Here is a 20224-nt window from a genome sequence, read left to right on the forward strand (position 1 = left end):
ACGCGAGAACGCGCCGTTATTCGGGAGAAAAAACAGTGCTGTGCATTAGAGGTGGTTATCTCGAACGTGGTGTGGATAAGTTCCATGTAAAATTATTTTACTGTAATCTAGAAGTGTTCGTATCAGAATGTCGAGATAGACTTTTGTCTGCAAAAATAAGAAACTGCGACAGGGTCTCGAACGTAGGAATTCACCATAATTTTTGGGTAGCATAAACTGTAGTAGTGAACATATCATAGTCGGCTGTGAAGTGATTGCGTATATAAACTAAGAGGAGGAATTCCCTTTCACATTTTCCAAATTAGAAATCTATGGCAGATACAGTAAATGGCGGCAAGCGAGATTTTTCATCTCTTGCTAAATATCTTGAAACTCTTGGGTCCGAATTTTGTGATTTTCTTTTGTTGTGTTAACTGGTGTGAAGAGGGTTCTGGCCCCCCTGTAATAGTGCTGTCGGTCTTCGTATTTGAGGAGATTAGTGTTCACTCCCAGACCCGTCATTTGCTAATGGATTGTTGTGTAAATCATACGGGCAGTGTTATAAATAGAGACGGGAATTTGCCTATTTGCCTATTTTATTCCTGTGTTCAGAAACGTAGTCTTTTGAGATATAAATCCGTTTTAGGGTCCTTTAAGCTAGATTTAGTTGGTTTTATTGTGCCTATAAATGCCTACTTCAGGGGTTTGTGCCTATTTGGAATATAATTGCCTATTTCATGCCTTTTGAATCTATTTTAAAGAAGCCGATTTTCTTCCAATGCATTAAATTGTAACTGATGTGCACGACATTCTCATTTCTCAAGATCTATTTACCCCACGAACAAAAATCGGAATTCTTGGAAGTCACCAGAAATAGTTCTTGGGAAATTTCCGTCAGGAGAAACAAGGAACAATTTGACCTTGAAGCCTTCAACCCCTCCAATCTTCTAAGACAAATTCAAGAATAATCAACGTCGAAACCTTATAGCTCCATCTCGATGTGAACTGTTGTACGCGAACGCTTTATCTTCAGAACGTGTTGTGATTTATTGTGAAGAAGGGTGTCTGTGGCAATGCCCGAAGAAAAATCACCGGGCGAGTTGGCTGTGAGCTCGCATCCGGGAGATAGTGGGTTCGAGCCCCACTGTCGGCAGCCCTGAAGACGGTTTTCTGTGGTTTCCCATTTTTACACCAGACAGGCTGTAGGCCTACCTTAATAAAGGCCACGGTCACTTCCTTCCCACTCCTAGGCGTTTCCTATCCCATCGTCGCCGTAAGACCTGTCTGTGTCGGTGCGACGTAAAACCACTAGCAAAAAAGAAAAGTTCGTTTGTTCCTTTTATCTTTATTATGACTGAACTACGATCGCATTTCATTGTAGCATTTATAGGCCTATTAACTTACGTAGTGTGGAAAGTTGTTTTGTTGTGTTAGACATGAACTTTCAATCATTTACTATTGCTAAAATGTAAATAATCATTAATTACTGAACGAGGCGTTAGAACGCCGGTGGTCTCTTGTCACAGAGTGGATGAAAATTAAAAAGTCGGTAATTTGAGCACTGATTCAATTCCTGTGAAGATAGAGATTTACAACTGAAATATTTTCTTTCTTTCTTTCTTTCTTTCTTTCTTAATCTGTTTACCCTCCAGAGTAGGTTTTTCCCTCGGACACAGCGAAGGTTCCCACCTCTACCCAAGGGCAGCGTCCTGGAGCGTGAGACTTTGGGTCGGGTAATACAACCGTGGAGGAGGACTAGTACCTTGTCCAGACAGCCTCACCTTCTATGATGAACAGGGGCCTCGTGAAGGCATGGGAAGACTGGAAGGGACAGGCAAAGAAGAGGGAAGGAAGTGGCCGCGTCTTTAAGTTAGGTACCATCCCGGCATTTTCCTGGAGGAGAATTGGGAAACCACAGAAAACCACTTCGAAGATGGCTGAGGGGGAAATCGAACCCATCTCTACTCAGTGGAACTCCCAAGGCTGAGTGGACGCCGTTCCAGCCCTCGTGCCACTTATCAAATTTCGTGGCAGAGCCGGGAATCGAACCCGGGCCTCCGCGGGTGGCGGCTAATCACGCTAACTACTACACCACAGAAGTGGATTACAACTGAATTGTAATTTTAAAAAATCGTGAGTAACTTTCACCAGCGCTATGTGTAGGCTCTAGTGAACTCTATTACGCTTCCGCTAAGCCTTCGCGAAACATAGGTTGAAGATCGAATGTGGTGCAGCTAGGACGATGTCACAGAGACTAGACATATAAGAAGAATATAGAAGAATTAACACGGAGGTACTATAAATCTCAGATTTGTAAACATTTTATATGTTCCTATTCGCCGGCTTTGGTCAGGAATACTTTATGTTGCCCGCAATAGATCCTGCATCATGTGTGCCAACAAGGCTGCCACCCTCGTGATTTGAAATTGTCGTGGCATGCGCCCATACACTTACTTGGACGATTTCACACCTTTACAAGACCATATCAGTGAAAAGACCGTTGGTCTGGATTGGTGAGGTCCGTTAGTACTCGTTGTGCTGGGGACGCAAGCAAAGATAGTCTGGGGTGCTTATGCTCTAACATCCCATCTAGAGTTTTGCTAAATTGTGACAAAAAGTAAGTGTATGGGCGCATGCCACGACAATTTCAAATCACGAGGGTGGCAGCCTTGTTGGCACACATGATGCAGGATCTATTGCGGGCAACATAAAGTATTCCTGACCAAAGCCGGCGAATAGGAACATATAAAATGTTTACAAATCTGAGATTTATAGTACCTCCGTGTTAATTCTTCTATATAAGTAAGAATACTGCTAGAGGCAGCTTGGTGAGTTTCTGGCAAGCATATAGGAAGGATCTCTCCTCTACGCTACTTAGGTATCGTTTCGCGTCATTTTTATGATTTTTTCACCCCATGAACTTGACAGGAAACTGCCAGATTATAACTGAACATTTCTGAGGACATATTTCCATGTAAATTACGAATTCTCTCGTTGCTACTTTAAAGTTTTGTAGCCTACTTCTAGAAACATCACCTCTAATAGTCTTTCTCTTTTTTAATGAAACAAATGCATGTTTATATTTTCCGACTCGTTGGCTGAATGGTCAGCGTACTGGCCTTTGGTTCACAGGGTCCCGGGTTCGATTCCCGCTCGGGTCGGGGATTTTAACCTTAATTGGTTAATTTCAATGGCTCTGGGGCTGGGTGTGTGTGGCGTTTTAAGCATTAGAAATCATCCTAGGTAGGGCCCTCATCTTCACAGACATGCAGGTCGCCTAACAGGCCATCTATGAGAAGACCCGCACCAGGCCTCTCCGAAGGCCATACGGCATTATTGTGCCATTATCCTAGCTGCAGGAATATAAGAACATTGTAATTTACGTCAATTTCATTATTTTTCAGATTAAATGTGAAAAGATACCATATAGATCAACATAGAAATACTGAGATGCATTTGACACGAGTACAGAAAGCGTTGTCATCGCAGCTTTTCTACCAGTCCACTGTGAACGGCGACCAACAACAATTTTCTATAGACCTGTGCACTGCAGTGATGGGAGCTAATATTCCCCTGCATAAACTGGAGCATCTTCAGACTTCAGCAAGCCGCCGGCAGCAATCACCGAGTTGGGGAAGTTTCGACCGAACCTCTGGGAAGGTAGCCGCTGTCAGCAAAGATTTCCATAAGAGTCCTGCAGCAGAATCCATGGTGGAAAACGACGGTAAAAGTAGCCAGGGTGCTACGAGGTGAGGTAGATGAAGCAGTTGAACTAAAACGAAATGAAGTGGCTTCGTTGAAGTTTCATCCAAGCACTTTCTGTGATGCTGAGAGATTTCTCTCAGTACAAAATATTCTGCCCGACAGAAGAACAAGGTTGTTACCTGAAAACATTGAAACGTTGCTTGATGTAAATTCCTTTTATAGTAATTGAGCGTGTTATTGAATTAAAAGTATTTTTTCATGCCTATTTTGTTGCCTATTTTACACGAAAGCCAACGAAAAAACATTTAATTATTGTGCAAAATGTAATCAGTTTTCTTTAAGTTTTATAACTGGAGATGGATTTGTCAGGGTTAAATATATTTCTGATTATCCAGGTTTTTTCATGCAATTGTTAATGCGATTTTAACTGGAGTCAATAAATTCCTTTAGAAGTTCTATGCTTATCATTTGCCAAGAAAACGAATCCTAGTTTTCCTCCGTTCACTGAAGGCTGTAAGTTAGTTATTTTTAGCCGCGAACGCACTACGGTCCTGGGAGGCCGGTGTTCATATCTCGGAAAGGAGGAGGTGCGGTAGACCTCGCACTGTCGTAAGAGCATTTGTTAGCTCATCAGTTTGGATTATATTTGGGAATCCAGATGAGGTGACGTGTGTCTCTAGGCAGAAAAGGTCCCTTGACTATCGCTCACTGTGGCGCGTTGTCTCAAGTGACCATGACCTATTTGGGGTAATTATCGCTGTCACAAGGTCCCATGGGCTATGGGGGTTGGTGGGAAATGTCCCACTACAGATATATCATGATAATTAAAAAAGCAATTGTAACGATAAGAGCAATTTCTAAGTAATAATAGTAATAATAATAATAATAATAATAATAACAATAATAATAATAACAGGAATAATGGAATAGACGGTCTGCCTAGCTAGAGAGAGACTGTATATAACAGTGACTACAAAGCTATGGATTCAACCCCCGTTAGTAAGATAGTGACCCTCGGTCAGGTCCCGGATTTGATTCCCTGGGCAAGTCAGAAAACTGTATGGATATTCGATAGAGAGTTAATGTAAATTGAACAGTGTCAGAATCGAATAACGGACGAGAGGATTTGTCGTGCTGACCACGCAACAACCCCGTAATCTACACGCCTTCGTGGTAGTGCAGCGGTTGGTAGGTCAAGTGCTATGGGGTTTGGTTTGGATTAAAATAACACAATTAAAGGAAGGGACTCCTAGTTTTCATTTCTTTACTGTTACGGGGATACCGTGGTGGACGGAGGTGAAAGAAGGTGAGTGCATGAATGGTTCTATCTATGACAGTCAAAAGATTAATTAAAATTTTAAAATTAGTGTTATATTTATTTTCCCGGTTATCTCTTTTTTAAAGAGAAGCTGTATAATTCAGGTACAAAAGTTCAGAAGATAGGGTAACAATATTAGAATATTAAAGGATGCAAAAGTATGGTTCGTCCATTATTGGAATATGCAAACAGTGTTTGGGATCCTCACCAAGAATACCTAATGAAAGAAATAGATAGTGTGCAGAGGAATGCAGCAAGATTTGTAACAGGGGATTTCAGAAGAAAGAGTAGTGTATCAGAAATGTTAAAGGAACTTGGGTGGGAAACTTTAAGTAAGAGAAGGGAGAAAACTAGACTTATAGGGTTATATGGAGCCTATACAGGAGAAGCAGCATGGGGAGATATCCGTGAGAGGCTCCAGTTGGAAAATAATTATATCGGCAGGACTGATCACAAATGTAAAATTAGAAGGAATTTTAGCAGAAGCGATTGGGGTAAATTTTCATTCATTGGGAAGGGTGTGAAGGAGTGGAACAGTTTACCAGGGGTAGTGTTTGATCCTTTTCCAAAATCTGTACAGATATTCAAGAAAAGAATAAACAGCAACAGAGAAAATAAATTAAATATTAGAGAGCATTCGACCAGTGCAGGTTAATGTAAGTAAAAAATGTGTGTGAATAAATTAATTCCATCCCCTGGTCTAAGGAGTTTTGACAGCCAAAGTAGGGGACTGCCTGTAGGGGTGAAGTACAGTGGGGACTTCGAGGGCCCTGGGACTGCTACGGTAGCTGTGAAGGCCCTTCAGGAACTCTGAAAAGTGGTGGCAAAAGGGGCTCTGGTTAAGACGCAGCAGGTCGTTATGCTACTTAGGTTCCAGAATGGGTAAAGAAAAAAATAAAAGTGCATAAATGCAATGTAAATTTTAATCTTATACCAGTTGTACAGTATCATTTGAAGTAATTCCACATACTGTATATCAGTTGACTATATTTGTAAGTAGTGCAGGAGATATTATAAGTAGAATTTTGTAAACAATATAAATTTATTAAGGATGAGCTGTGTGTTTAAATGTTGTATAAATTGTACTGTATTGTTAGCATAAATTGTATAATATTCTATTATAGGAAAATTTTCTTCTCTTGTTAATTTAATATTTAGTGCTTGACAATAATGTATTTTAGTGTCATTTGCCACCGATGTAGACACCTCATTTGCAAATCAAGAGATTTTGATTTCATTTGATATCGAATAACAAGCACTTTGAGCTTAAAGCTCCCTGAGCGCTGCGGCCCCTTCAAAAAACAGTCAAGAAGACGAAACTCTCACTTTCTTCTACAGAGTATACAAAATATCCAATGTTTCAAGAGCACCCTTTTGCTCCACAAAATTATCTAGGAGACCACTCTCCGAACCCTAGACCTTACCGGCCCTTAAAAGGCACTTTTTAACCATTCCAAAGAAGAGACGTCTTTGCTCTATTAAAATTTACACTTGGAAACCTAGTCCAGACAGGTCCAGGCCTATCGAACGCAAAACCTACATTTTACAATTCAAACAGTAATCACTCCCTTAATCAAACCTCTTAACATAAAAGAATGAAATTGAAATTTACAGGGGTATCGAATACCCATTCTACCGGGCCTTTGCGGAAAACAACAGGTTAAAGTTACTGGCCAAAAACCAAAATGATATGGAGGCGAACCCTTGCACTTCTTGAAACTTGCAATTAAAAGATCAAAACCCTATTTGGGATTTTGGCCCAACGTTACAGAGGCAAATCCTATGCTACTGAGGTGACTAGATGGAGGAGTGTAAAGATACAAAGGTTACAAAGTCATAGTCACCTCAAAATCAAGTTGAGAGGGAATACGCGAGGGTATCACACTCTGTATTCCCTGATTTCAGCTAAGTGCTTTTCGTCTTGTGTGAAATTTACATTAGAAGTAGAAATGTACATTTTGGTAATTTGATGTTACATTATAAAGATTATAAATATAATATATAATGGCTGCAATTACCTTAAGCTGATGGAATACTCGAAGATGGGCGAGGCGCCTCCGCCTCCTCTGTTAACACACACTCAGTAGACTGGACGGTCAATTAGACGACCTGGTCGAAAAATATGCCAGCTTTTATACCCGAGAGGTAGGTTCTAGAGAGCTCTGGGCTAAAGCCCGACACACCCCCAATTTCCAATGGATAATTAAATAGTTACAAGATAAATGTAATTGGCTGAAAAATAAATACACAAAGTTTTCTATTGGCCAACATCTTCAGTTGGCGGGAAGTGATCGAAGTATTGACAACTTTAACATACCAAAAACAAAGAATAATCAACTCAGTGTAGTAAAATTCAAAATAAAAAATACTTTAGGACTTTAATAGTTCCTCTTCACACTAGAGGGCATAACATAAGTTCCTTTAGTGGAGATATCTGTAGAGAAAAGTCCAAATTTCTTGCACTAGTTGTTGCTAACTTCATATATCAGATGGCATTCTTCAAGGCGCTTTATTTGAATGAACGGGGCGGGTGTACCTCCGGGTACATTTACAATAACAAAAATTCAAGCAACGAAACTTGAAGATAACGACAGCGAGAGACTTAAGGAATATAGCAACTATGCTGGCTGTCATGCAGAGCAGTGCTAACGCGACGCGCACGTCGCCTACGGATAGCCAACATGCCCAGTGAACAACAGAAGGAAGAGGCCGTAGCCTTAATTAAGGTACAGCCCCAGAATTTGCCTGGTGTGAAAATGGGAAACCATGAAAAAACCCGACAGTAGGGATCGAACCCACTATCTACTGAATACTGGATACTGGCCGCATTTAAGCGACTGCAGCTATCGAGCTCGCAACTGCAGAATAACGTGTAAGGCAGATTACCGCATATCACTCTCAACAGTAATGCGTTATGATTACTCTGTAAATTAAGGATCGGTTTTCGACCGGGTTACGGATAGAATAAAGCCGCTATCTAGCGGTGAGAAAATATAGTGTGTTCCATGACCTTAGTATATTGCATGCATATAAATATAGAAAAACTTATAGAATACTGATTAATACTGATTAATCTTCTTCCCTTCGAGCTTCATCTTACTAGTTACGAGTACTGTGGCCATAGAACACGACTTGACGTTCGCTTGGCACGTGGTGTTCCTGGTATTAATATGTTAGATGCTACTTGCAAAGAGCTTGACCTTGCTCATCGACAAAACAATCCTGAACTAAGACGTGTAGCTGATGAAAATCTGCTTCGTAAACTATGCTGCGTGTATCGGCACCTAGTGCTACAGTTGCTTAAAACAGACAGCACTTGCCGTTGCAATAAAAGGAAAACTGTTACTAGGTAGTGGCAATGACAGTAAAATAAATAGAGGATAAAACAGACTTACTTGAAGAAAATTTATATATTCTATAATAAATATGAACTGTAAAACATATTACAGGTGACTTTAATATTAATTCTATCCTACAGCATGTCCTAAATGATCTAGTAGTAATAATGTTGTTGTGTATTGACTTAGAAGAAAGGAGAGGTAGAGGATCGAGAATTAAAAACAGAAGATTTAAAGCACATCCTCTTTGTTAATCCATGAATTGAAGCTGTTATTGAAACCAAGCCATTTAACATACAGTTTATTTCCATGACGTCGAATAACATGTTCGATTAAATAGTAATCAGGATATTTTGTTTTCTGCAGTTCTTCGATGTAGAATCCTCCTTCAATAGGCTGTCCTCTGAGATCGCGAAGTAAATACGTAGCTGGATTAGTAAGCTTAACACTTCTAATTTGAAAAGTTCAGTGCTCCAGTTAGGGGTGTGTCCTTTTGCAAAGATAGACTTGTGTTTGCTGATGCGAACAAAATCACCTTCTTTAAAGCGATAGCGGCGCGGATCAGCTGTTTTAATTGCAAAATGAATTATATCTAGGCGTGGTGTATTTCTTGTAACAAGACGTGGCTTCGTCCCGATAGTGCGATGAGGTGTATCGTTGTAAGTAGACAAGTCTAGGTAGCAGATCAATCCAACGATATGAACCTTGCGCTGTAAATTCTCGCCACATCATTGTTTTGAGTGTATCATTAAAAGCGTTCTACAACACTTGCCTTGATATTACTGAACGTAGAGTAGTAATGAATGCCAAGTAACTGGAGGTAAGAAGAAAAATTCTTCAACAATATGTTTAAATGCGTCTTTGACTTGAGCTGCTGTCTTAGAACGCACAGGTTATGCAAAAGCAAACTTCGAGTAGACATCGATAACAGTAAGTAGATACTTATATCCCTTATTGCTAGCGGCATATGGAATTATTTCTACTAAGTCTGCTTGCCAGTGATCATCTTTTCCTCGTGTAATAACGCGTCTGCGACAGTAAGTGCGACGTGCTGGTTTATGTAACTCAAGTGCGATGTTTACCTTTACTGGTGAGATCTTGACGAGCCATTACAGAATAATACTGGTATCTTGTAATTCTCTATCTATTTCAAGAATTTCCGATTCGTGACCTGTGTGACCAGCATCTTGCGATGCTCTTAGAACTTGTAATAGTTCAACGAGTAAGTTGGGGTCATTTCAGTATCTTACGTCTACATACGGCAACAAATGCTTGTAGATAACATTAAGGCCAAGTGCAGTCGGAAACAGCTTAGAAATAAACTCACGATACTTGTAATTCTTATTTGCATTTACAGGTTATATTCTCTTGTAATTACGTCGTGTTGCGTCAGTAGCAAAAAGTATTGCTTTATATTGTTTAAGATCATCTTGTAAAATTATATCTTTGTCAGGTATTCGTGAGAAAAGAAGTTCTAAGTGTCCTTTCGTAGGTTTGTAGGTAACACCTTTTACAATAAGTTTGTTGCTATTAATCTTAACGTTTGAATTTCCTATCCAGAAACAGTCGTCTTCATAGCGAATAGAGTAGGTGGTGTCCGTTTGTCCTGTAAAGAGTTTTTCAATATAAGGTGCAAAGAGAGATCAATAGGTATCATGAATAAAAGTTCTAAACTGATTTCGATATTCTGGCGTGATCATAACCTCAGACAAAGATGGTAGATCTTGTGTTGATGTAGTAGGTGTTTCAGCAATAACATCTGTAGTTAAAAACTCAACACGCTTAGATGGTGAAGTATCGTTAAGTTGTTCTTTATTATACTGTTCTTCTTGATATATATGTTGCTTCTTCTCTTCCTCATCCCGCTTTTCTTCTTTATGCTTTTCTTGTTTATGCTTGTCTTCTTCTTCTTATTCATGCTTGTCTTTACTATATAATGTCTGCATAGAAGCAATGAAGTAGGATTAAAAATTTCTTTGAGTGGTGTACCTAGTTGTGTTTTAAAAGTAAATCCGTGTCTAGATGAATATGTTTAAGCTCTTTAAATTTCCGTCGAATATTATTTCGAGCATGGATTATATGTTTTGTAATCCCCTTGCTAGATATTAACATGATGATGGTTTTTGATCAAGTAGTCACTGTAATTTTGTGTTAATGCATATAAAATAATCGAAACCCATACGATATAGCCCATGCTGAACATCACTTTCTTTATCAATAACTAAAACCTGTAACGATGTGATGACCAACATGTAGCACACATACGTCTAAAGTCATTGAATGGCATATCAGTGTTAACATGATCATACACATGCCACATGTTGCGCTCATCTTGCCAAACAAGCACAATAATACTTGGGTTGTCGCGTATCAACTGCTTAGGCACACGAGAATAGGTTTGACATAAATAGATGCAATCAACATATTTATATCGCCCCATACAAACGTATGCACGAATAACGTTTTTCTGTTGTGTTGCAACATCGTCAAAGATCATAAGGGTATTGGGTAGCACATCGTCCAGTGATGGTACTTGCTCATGTGAATTAAATTCAAAATATTTTACTCCATCTTTAACGAGATCGCGCATTACAATTTGTAGAACAGTATATAGCGGTTGATATAGTGACTTTGAGAAAACGTAAATATTCTCAAAGCGCATACCATTTAAAGAAGTCATAAGTGTAAGTAAAGGATTTGTTTTTCCACATCCCGATGGGCCTGATATAATACATCGAACAGTAAAAGGTAACAACGTTCCATGACGTTTTTTGTAGTTGTACTAGAACCCGGTAAGAGATGTGGCACAATGTCACTAACAGGTAGTGTGTCTTGCTGCTTTATAATCTTCATGATAACTGAATAATAAAGTAGGCAATATATATATAGTAAACGAAACAAGAGGTAACAGTTAGGTTATAATTTGCTCTTGACGAGTCAAGTCGTGTACAGAATGGTGAAACAACGATATCAAAACGATATGAAGAAGAAAAAAGTAAAAACTGTTGGATGGAAAGATGTTATAAAGGCTGCACAAAAAGGTATTCGAGGGGAATACAATCCGCATGCAGCTATTACTAAGGCACTACGCGCCGCAAGAGCGAGAATTTATCCAAAGTGAAAGGCAATGTTTAGTAAACGTGCATGAATTATTCCTGTACCAAAACGAGGAGGAATTCATCCTACGCTGTTTGTTGGACTAGCAGCTTTAGGGTCATTCCTGGGGGGTGCTAATGCTGCAGCAAGAGCTGTTAAGGCTGTAAAAGAAGCAAATTAAGAGTTGAAAAAGAGTGAATATCATAACAAGGCGATGGAGGCAATTGCATTACGTGGCAAAGGCGTACACATGAAGCTAGCACCATAAAAAAGGGCTTGGCATCTACATATCTCCTGAAAACGTCTACTGAATGCCCTGCCACATCGAGCTCTGCCCACGAAGAAATTTTCCCGTTCGCTAAACAACTAGAGATTCATTATTTTCGAGGTGTGTATATGCGCGATCAACTACTAGCGTGCCCACAAGAACGTGAAAGTGTTGTAATTAAGTTAGACGACAGTTGCGGCCCTGGAACTCATTACGTTGCCTATGTAAAACGTAAATCTAAAGTACGGTATTTCGATAGCTATGGAGACTTACCTCCTCCCTTTGAGCTCATACGTTATTTCGGAAGCAGTGCAGTCATTGTTTACAATACAAACCGTGTGCAAAAATTCAATACACGCATGTGCAGACAATTATGTCTTATGTTCTTATATCACACCCAGACAGTAGAGAAAGAGCATTACTGTGCACGTGATGACTAACGGTGAAAGAACGTTCGCTGTACGTGCTGAAGGATCTGAAACAACCGTCTATTTTAATCCACCGATCGAACTTGGATATCAGCTACATAGTCTTGGACTAGTATCGTTTGAAGTCTATAATAAAATCTATAATGTGCGTGATGGTTTAAACAAGTTCTATTACGGTGAGTATGTGCTAACGTTACTCTCTGGCAGTTATTCAGTATACGATATTTATGACTATATTGAAGGTACGTTAATTGAACAGTTTGGAGAAGAGAGTTGTTTTAGTAATCACAATTACTGTAAGCAACATTACACATAAATGTGTTTTTGAATCATCATTTAAGATTGACTTCAAATCACAACCTGATTCGATTGGACCACTGCTTGGATTTTCATCGAGGGAGCTCCTACCGAACGTACGTAACGAGTCTGATCAACCTATAAAACGCTTCGATGATTATAATGTGAACATTACTTGTAATATTATTATTGACTTGAATAGTAATCTACAAACTTCGCACGTCCTGAAGGACTTTATTGTTACAGAGGAACGTGGATATACTATTCGTGAGAAACCAGCAGTAGTTCCTGATCATCCTGTGTATGTAAAACACATTAGTAACATTAATCTTAGGCTTGTAAATAAACATAATCAGCGTATTAATTTAGATCGGCACACGTACGTAGCTTACAAGCTTCATCTTAAACCAGTATGAACATTTTTTTATAAAACACGGTGTACACTCCGAAGACATACCACACGTTTGCGAAGACTAATCGAGTTAACAGATAACCATTAGCAGATATTCCAAGATTTATTTTATTTTATACGCTACTACAACAAAATGGAGGAAATTCTAGACATTATGAATACAGTAGAAGTTCGTGAAGGTGTAGTAAAAAGTGAACTTCACTCTTATCAACATTTTACGTTTGGATTAAATAACAATGATGAAATTCGCTTTATCATTAATCAGATGTATACACCCTACCACACGAAAGCTACCCCTATATTGAAGGACGACTTGATAAGTCAGATGGAAGTGGACCAAGGACATTCATTACAACTAAACAACAATGCTCTAGCTTTTCTCTTTTCTGAAGCGTGATATGAAGTAAATAATGTCGAAATAGGTAGAACGAAGGATGTTGGTATTACAAGGGCAATGAAACTCTTCTCTTATTTTTGTGATGAAGAAAGTAATCTTTTGCGGATGGCAGTATGGTGTCCAAAAGCTACTAACAACTGGATGATTAATGAGGACGGAACTTTTACAGGTATGTTATCATTGAAACATATTCTTGGCTTCACAGAAGACTTTACACGTATTATAATCAACGCAAAACAAGAGCATATTATGATCCGTGATCGAAGTGATTGCAATTCTCTTGAAGCAGCAGAAACACCAATAGACTCGAAAATAAAATTCCACCGTATATTGTGGAGGATTCCACATGTAACATTATCTTATCGTGAAAAACTTCGATTGCTCAATATTGTAAAAACTGATACACCGTTACCTATACGTTTTCGAAGTTGGGAGCTCCATGAACATCCTGTGTTACCTCCTACAAACAAGATAGCTATGCTGTTGAAACGTCACGTTTTACTGAGAAGCCCTTGTATATTATTTTTGGATTTCAAACTGAGGCGTTATAATTAATAAATAAACTTGAAATCTGACGATGTACGTCTTCGTATATCTGTATAATATATTTAGACTTTTCGTATATGTTGTTGGACCATATGCACGGCACATTTTATACTTTATGTTCTAACAGTGTATTCAACTGCCTGAAATGTGTACGTTAATGCCATCTATGCGCGCGCAGTGAAACTTGTGGTGAGTGTGAACGCTGTTAGACAGATAGCGCTCGACTCACTGGACTGTCGTCTGTTGCGCTGAGCGCTCCGCAAATGACTGTCTGCTTGTATGCTATTTGAACTTACTGGAGTAAGACGTTTTGTAATGTCTACGATATATTGCAAGATGAATTTCGTTGCTACGGGAATCGGATATAGTGGTGTGGTGCAACCCTTTCAGGGATTAGTTGCGAATATAAATATGTAGTTATATTTTAATTTGATGAAAAGGATGTAGTGCTTAAGGTAGTATTAATTTTGTTGTGAGACGGGTGGTTGCTTGGTGCATTGTTCATTATGGATTATTTGGTAATTTAGTGTTCTTCATTTATGTAAGTATTGCATCTTATTTATTCGTTGATTTGTTTTTTATAAATTTTTTGTGTGCCTCAGTTGATTGGTGTTCTTTTTTTGCGAGGTGTAATTTATGTTCGTACATTTTCGTCATGTGGACTTGTATTTTGGAGCCGTCGTATGTGCATTGTGATGTCCGTTAAAATCTTAGTGTGTTTTGGTCCTTTCCCATTATATTTTTCATATTTATTTTATTTCTGCTAAATTTGTGTGTGTGTATTTCGTGACGTTTCCTTCATGCTGGTGTTTTCATTTGATTTATTGCTGCCCGTGTTTGTAAATTTTGCCTGTGTTTGACGTTAAATTTTATTGTCACACCTTGTTCTATTTATTTCGTTATTTTAATACGGGTTAGTTTCTCCTCTGTCACGGTACATTTTGAATTGTGCAGCGAGCATTCTCTGTTGACACTAATTTTCCAAAAGTTATTATTATTAAAATTAATCTAAGGTAGATAGTTATATTCTGGTCTATTTAGTGGCAGTAAATTTCCGTATTATTCATTTTACGTGTAGTGCTTATGTAGAATGTAAGGACATTGTTAATGGAGGGCTTTAATAACGTTCGTGTCATCATTCTTGCATTATTGAGTCGCCTTATCTGATCGAACCGTGTCTGTCTGCCATTGTTAATTTTCTGCTCTTATCTTTGCTTGTCGTTACGTAACTGTTGCATTGTTATTATTATTGTCTTATCGCGTGTGGAGTCTGCCTCTGGATGCCGTTGTGTACGGATCTCTATTGTTCTTGCTCTCTTAAGTACATGCGATTGCTAACGTTTGGGTATTACATGACTGGTCCTCTCTTGAAGTGTACGGCACATGAACGATGACTGCTCGTTTCTTTCTGTTTGTGGTTTTGTATTGGTGGGGTTTAATTTTACTATGCATTATGGTTCTTTTTCTGGGGTATGCTATGTGACTGATATTTTTCGTCAGATATGTCTTGGTGATTAATTTCGTGTGACGCGTTTTACATTTTTCTTTCTCTGGTATGCGTTCGGTGTGGTAAACCCTCCATTAAGAATGGTCCTTAGACAATGTATTTATTTTTAAGTGTAGATAGCATGTAATATGGTACATTTTTGGTTTATTCGAGGAGCTCCTTTCTTAGTAAGTCGCTAGGGTTTGTATTTCGTATATTTTCTGAAATTTTGTACTATTTACCCAAATTATTTATTTATTTATTCAAATTAAGATATAGTATATTTATTTGTTAGAAACCTCACCTTAGTATTTATAAATTTAACCAAATTTCTCTTGCTTTTTAAGAAACAGAATTGTAGATATGACTTACGTATTTACTTTTTATTTGCTTGAAACTTCAAATATTTCTTCTAACTAGATAAAATTGATTTATTTCTCCTATTTATTTGCAGCTAAAGATGTAGTAGTTTGTATTAATTTTTGAATTAATACATAGTTTTTTTGAAAAGGGTGTAAAAATTTTTCTTGTAGATGCCTGTTATGGTTCCCTTGTTGATCCCACCCCTTTTAGTCCCTTGGGAAATGGGTCCCTTGTGTTAAATATTCACACTTCCACATTTATTTTAAATTTATTCTGTTTTTGGTGGCATTTTATTTTGTTGCTTCCTTGTTGTGATACGCTTACCCATGGTGTCACTACCCGGACACCATTTTGATATGACTTGTGTGAGGGGGCGTGTCAAAACCCATCGTAAATACAATCACGAACACGATAGCTCACGAATTAAGAAATATTAGGCTATATCTCAAGGGAATTACGTATCCCTACGAAAGCATGGACATTAATTTTGAGAAAAATAAATTTGGGATGCTCTATGACATGTTTTGCAAATTCCAATCATCGTATTATCAGAAAGAAGATCGTCCGCTATTTTTGCCTCAAGAATTTAAAAATAAAGCACCGATTTTAGTTATAGACTGCTCCTGTCGATATTCGTTTAGAACTAAACCATCAGAAAACATTCCTGCTAACACAACAGCCAATTGTCTTATTATTCATATGAGTTATGTTACTTACCATCCGCTAACGAATATTGTTACAAGACTATAAATAAGGATAGCCCTTTATCATAAACATTAGTGTGTGCTTCGACATCGTACGCTATGGAACAGAAAGAGTACACGAAAATAACAGCAAAACTGTGAATATGCATGTTGTTTACACGCTCATACGCAACATCATATTTACTTACACGAGTATGTGAGGCTATTAAGATGTTCTATAAACATAGAACCTTATATGAGATGCAAAACATCTCATTCAATATTTACCGCCTGGATTTTTATCTACTTACGCTGCCCCTTACGTAAATGATTTTTGGGACATCATTCCTCTACACAGTAAGATGTCAATCGATGTAGCTTTATGCAGAAGCTGCCAACATCATTACAAGAATCGAGGTGAAAATGGTGATGATTGGGATGGACAAAATCCGAGGATTGAACATTGTACACAGTATATGGTTGAACTTTTTCCATTCAGTTCAGTACATGCTGACGATGATTCAGAAAAGGAACAAACCACATGAATAACAACAAGGGAAGAACTGCATTACCTTCTTCGTAAAACATAACATAGCTAGTAATATATTTCATAAACACTAAATATTTTGTTTAATTTGAATGTTCACACCACATGTAACACTATCCTCCACCACAATAACACGCAGTTACCTACACATGGCAGATGCCGCCCACCCTCATCGGAGGGTCTGCCTAACAATGGTTGCACTCGGCTAGAAATAGCCACACGAAATTAAAAATTAAATCTGAATGTTGCAGGAGGCATTACAATTTTACGAGCATGCTACCACTTCGCAGAAATCTGTTAAGGAGCATAGCAACCTTGTCAGCAGCAAAACGAAGACTGTTGTAGTACATTGTTTTAATTTTGTAAATAAATATGTTATTGCATCCAAAATGTTGTACTTATTGCATTCCTTTGCCTCTTTACAGCTACTCATTCCATCTATAAAAGATTAAGAAAACGAACAAGTCTAATCATGCATAACCATGATAACGTCATCACTGAAAGTTAAGAACAGAATAATAGCACGTGCTCACTCTGGCCTTAAGCAAAAAATCGCGTAGTTATTGTAATACATGTTTAAACTTGTCGGAGAGACACACAAAACTATGCCTCGACAGAGGAGGAGGAGGAGGAGGAGGAGGAGGAGGAGGAGGAAGGGGAGTGGGCCATAACAGCCTATGTATAGCCGCTATCTTGCGCAATTGCCCTTAAGCCGTCTCATAAGAGCGTATGTATATCCGCTATCTTGCGCAGTAGCCTCTAGGCTAGCTTTCTTCATAAGAGCCTGTGTATAGCCCCCATCTTGCGCAGTAGGCCACCTCAGCCAGCTCTCTCCTTAAGAGCCTGTGTATAGCCGTCATCTTGCGCAGTAGTCTCTAAGCTAGCTTTCTCCTTATAAGCTTGTGTATAGCAGCCATCTTACGCAAGCGCCCAAGGCCGTCATCTTCTTCCATAAGAGCCCATGTATAGCCGCCATCTTGTACAATCGCCCATACTCGTCATCTTTCTCCATAAGATACCATGTATAGCCGCCGTCTTGTGCAATCGCCCATGGCCGGCATCTTTCTCTATAAGAGCCTATTTATAGCCACCATCTTGCGCAATCGCCCATAGCCGTCATCTTTCTCTATAAGAAGGCGTGTATAGCCACCATCTTGTACAATCGCCTATGGTGGCATCTTTCTCCATAAGAGCCTATGTATAGCCGCCATCTTGCGCAATCACCCACAGCCGTCATCTTTCTCCATAAGAAGCCGTGTAGAGCCGCCATCTTGCGCAAGCGCTCTTAGGCCGTCCCATTAGAGACTATGTATAGTCGCCATCTTGCGCAAGCGCCCCTAGGCCGTCTCATAAGAAGCTGTGTATAGCTGCCATCTTGCGCAAGCACCCCTAGGCCGTCTCATAAGGAGCTGTGTATAACCGCCATCTTGTGCAATTGGCGTTGGAAATGGCATCTTGCCATAAAACTAAGGATAGCCTCTTCAACATGGCGGTTGTGAGGTTAGGCTCACTCTCTTAGGCGTCGGAAAGGGCAACTAGCCATTAAATAAGGTTAGGCCCTCAAGATAGCGACTGTGAGGTTATACTCGCTCTCTTATGCAAAATCCGCAAATTTTCATTGCCCTACTACTATACTAGGGGTCAGTGACCTCGTGTTAATGACCGCGGAGTTGGAACCGGCCTAGGTACACTACTAGAGGTCAATGACTTCACGTAGAATTCAAATTTCGCGCGCTGCTGACTCAGCAGTCACGTGACAAGCTCCGCGGCCTCTGAATGGCCCGGGTTTGGGAACCATAGTGTCTGTGAAGAATATCATGTAGAAATAGGCACTGAAACAAAAAGGGCGGTCAGGAAACATTTACAAGATGCTATGAAACGTCACAAAGCAAAAGCCAAGAGGTTTAAAACATCCAAGAAAGAGGCAACGCAATATCTTCAGAATCATGAAAATGCAGATGCGATCTGCTTTGATTTTCAGCAGAATATCTGATTCCCTCATCTGCCAGTTGGTGATGTTTTCTACAAAAGACAGTTGTGGCTCCACAATTTTGCAGTTATAAATTTGAGAACCGATAATAGTGTAATATTTACACGGCCAGAAACTAAAGCAAAAAAAGAGAGTAAATGAAGTTCTTTCTTGTGTTCATGTCTATATTAAGAACTACCTGTTTTTATTTTCAGATCATCGCATTGGTCAGTACCACAATATAACTATGATTCACTATTTCTTCACTCAGGTGTATGAGCACATAGTTTGGAAGGTTACTCAGATGTTTCCTGTCAGAGGACCAGCATTTTACCGCCACTGAAAAGATAAGGAGACGAGTGGCAACAATGGAGTTGTACGAAGGGTGGGTAGAATTAATAAAGAAAAACATTTCCTGGGTATTGCTTGGAAACAGAAGAAGTCATTAATTTCCAAGCAGGTTTCAAGCCATACTTCAAATCCACAATAACAAAAGACAAAGAGCGATTTGGCGTTACAGAGTATAACATCTTCAAGTTTGATCGTCAACAGGTGAATACAGTCATAGACAAAACAATGAGTACTTCCGCGTCTTAAAACCTAATACGAAGCCGACAATCCCTGTAAGGCTTACTTGCAACCTATCAGAGTTCACCAAAAGAAACTTGATGATGTTAAATCGTTGATTAAGTATTTGCAAGCACAGACTGTGCAGATCTTAGAGTCACTAATGAAGACGGAAATTATTGTGCTGTTGAAGAAAATTCGAATACTGTAATGCTTTATGAAGTGTGCAGTGGGTATATTTGGAATTATTTGGTGTGTATTGTTGCACATTAGCAGCAAAAGTATATATAATTTTTCAATTTGTAATAAAGTACAATCCTACAATAAAAATAATTCAAAATGCGCAAATAATTTGTTATTTCAAAAACATCCCAAGTCCACTTGATTTGTACAGTTATTTACGGTTACTGTTAAGACATACAATTATACTTTTTGTAGGAAAATATATCGAATGGACAACTATTGTATGGTGTTACAACATTTTGGCTTCAAGAACTATTTTTAACACCATACAGATTTTTGGCTCTCCTGAAAACTTTTACTCTCTGGACTTGGGATATTCTTGAAATCACCGTTTTATTTGTACCTCTGTGTCTAAAGTACTGTTAGGTATATACCTTTGCAATCTCCATGGTGAGCACAAGCATGATTTGTTTGTTAGTGCTGTGGAATCATGAATCCTTATCAAATTGTTAAGAAGTGTGTATCCAAGTAAATATGCTTATATACAGTATATTTCGAATCTGCAGTGTAAATATATTAGCTAGAGTTATAATTACGTTTTGATGTACTTAATAAACTTATACCAACTAAAAATAACAAATG

General features: G+C 38.8%; 1 protein-coding gene across 6 annotated transcripts in view; it reads right to left on the reverse strand.

Annotated features, from left to right (window-relative positions):
• The window catches only part of LOC136863890 (uncharacterized), a 446082-nt gene that overhangs the window by 305299 nt on the left and 120559 nt on the right, over positions 1-20224 (reverse strand). For 2 of the 6 annotated variants that reach the window (XM_067140289.2, XM_067140286.2), the window contains exon 2: positions 7021-7111. The exons of the other annotated variants lie outside the window; for them this stretch is intronic. The gene's annotated coding sequence lies outside the window, so the exon portion shown is untranslated. The remainder of the gene's footprint in view (positions 1-7020; positions 7112-20224) is intronic. 6 annotated transcript variants of the gene reach the window in all.

This window comes from Anabrus simplex, chromosome 2, assembly GCF_040414725.1.
Source record: "Anabrus simplex isolate iqAnaSimp1 chromosome 2, ASM4041472v1, whole genome shotgun sequence".
NCBI lineage: Eukaryota > Metazoa > Arthropoda > Insecta > Orthoptera > Tettigoniidae > Anabrus > Anabrus simplex.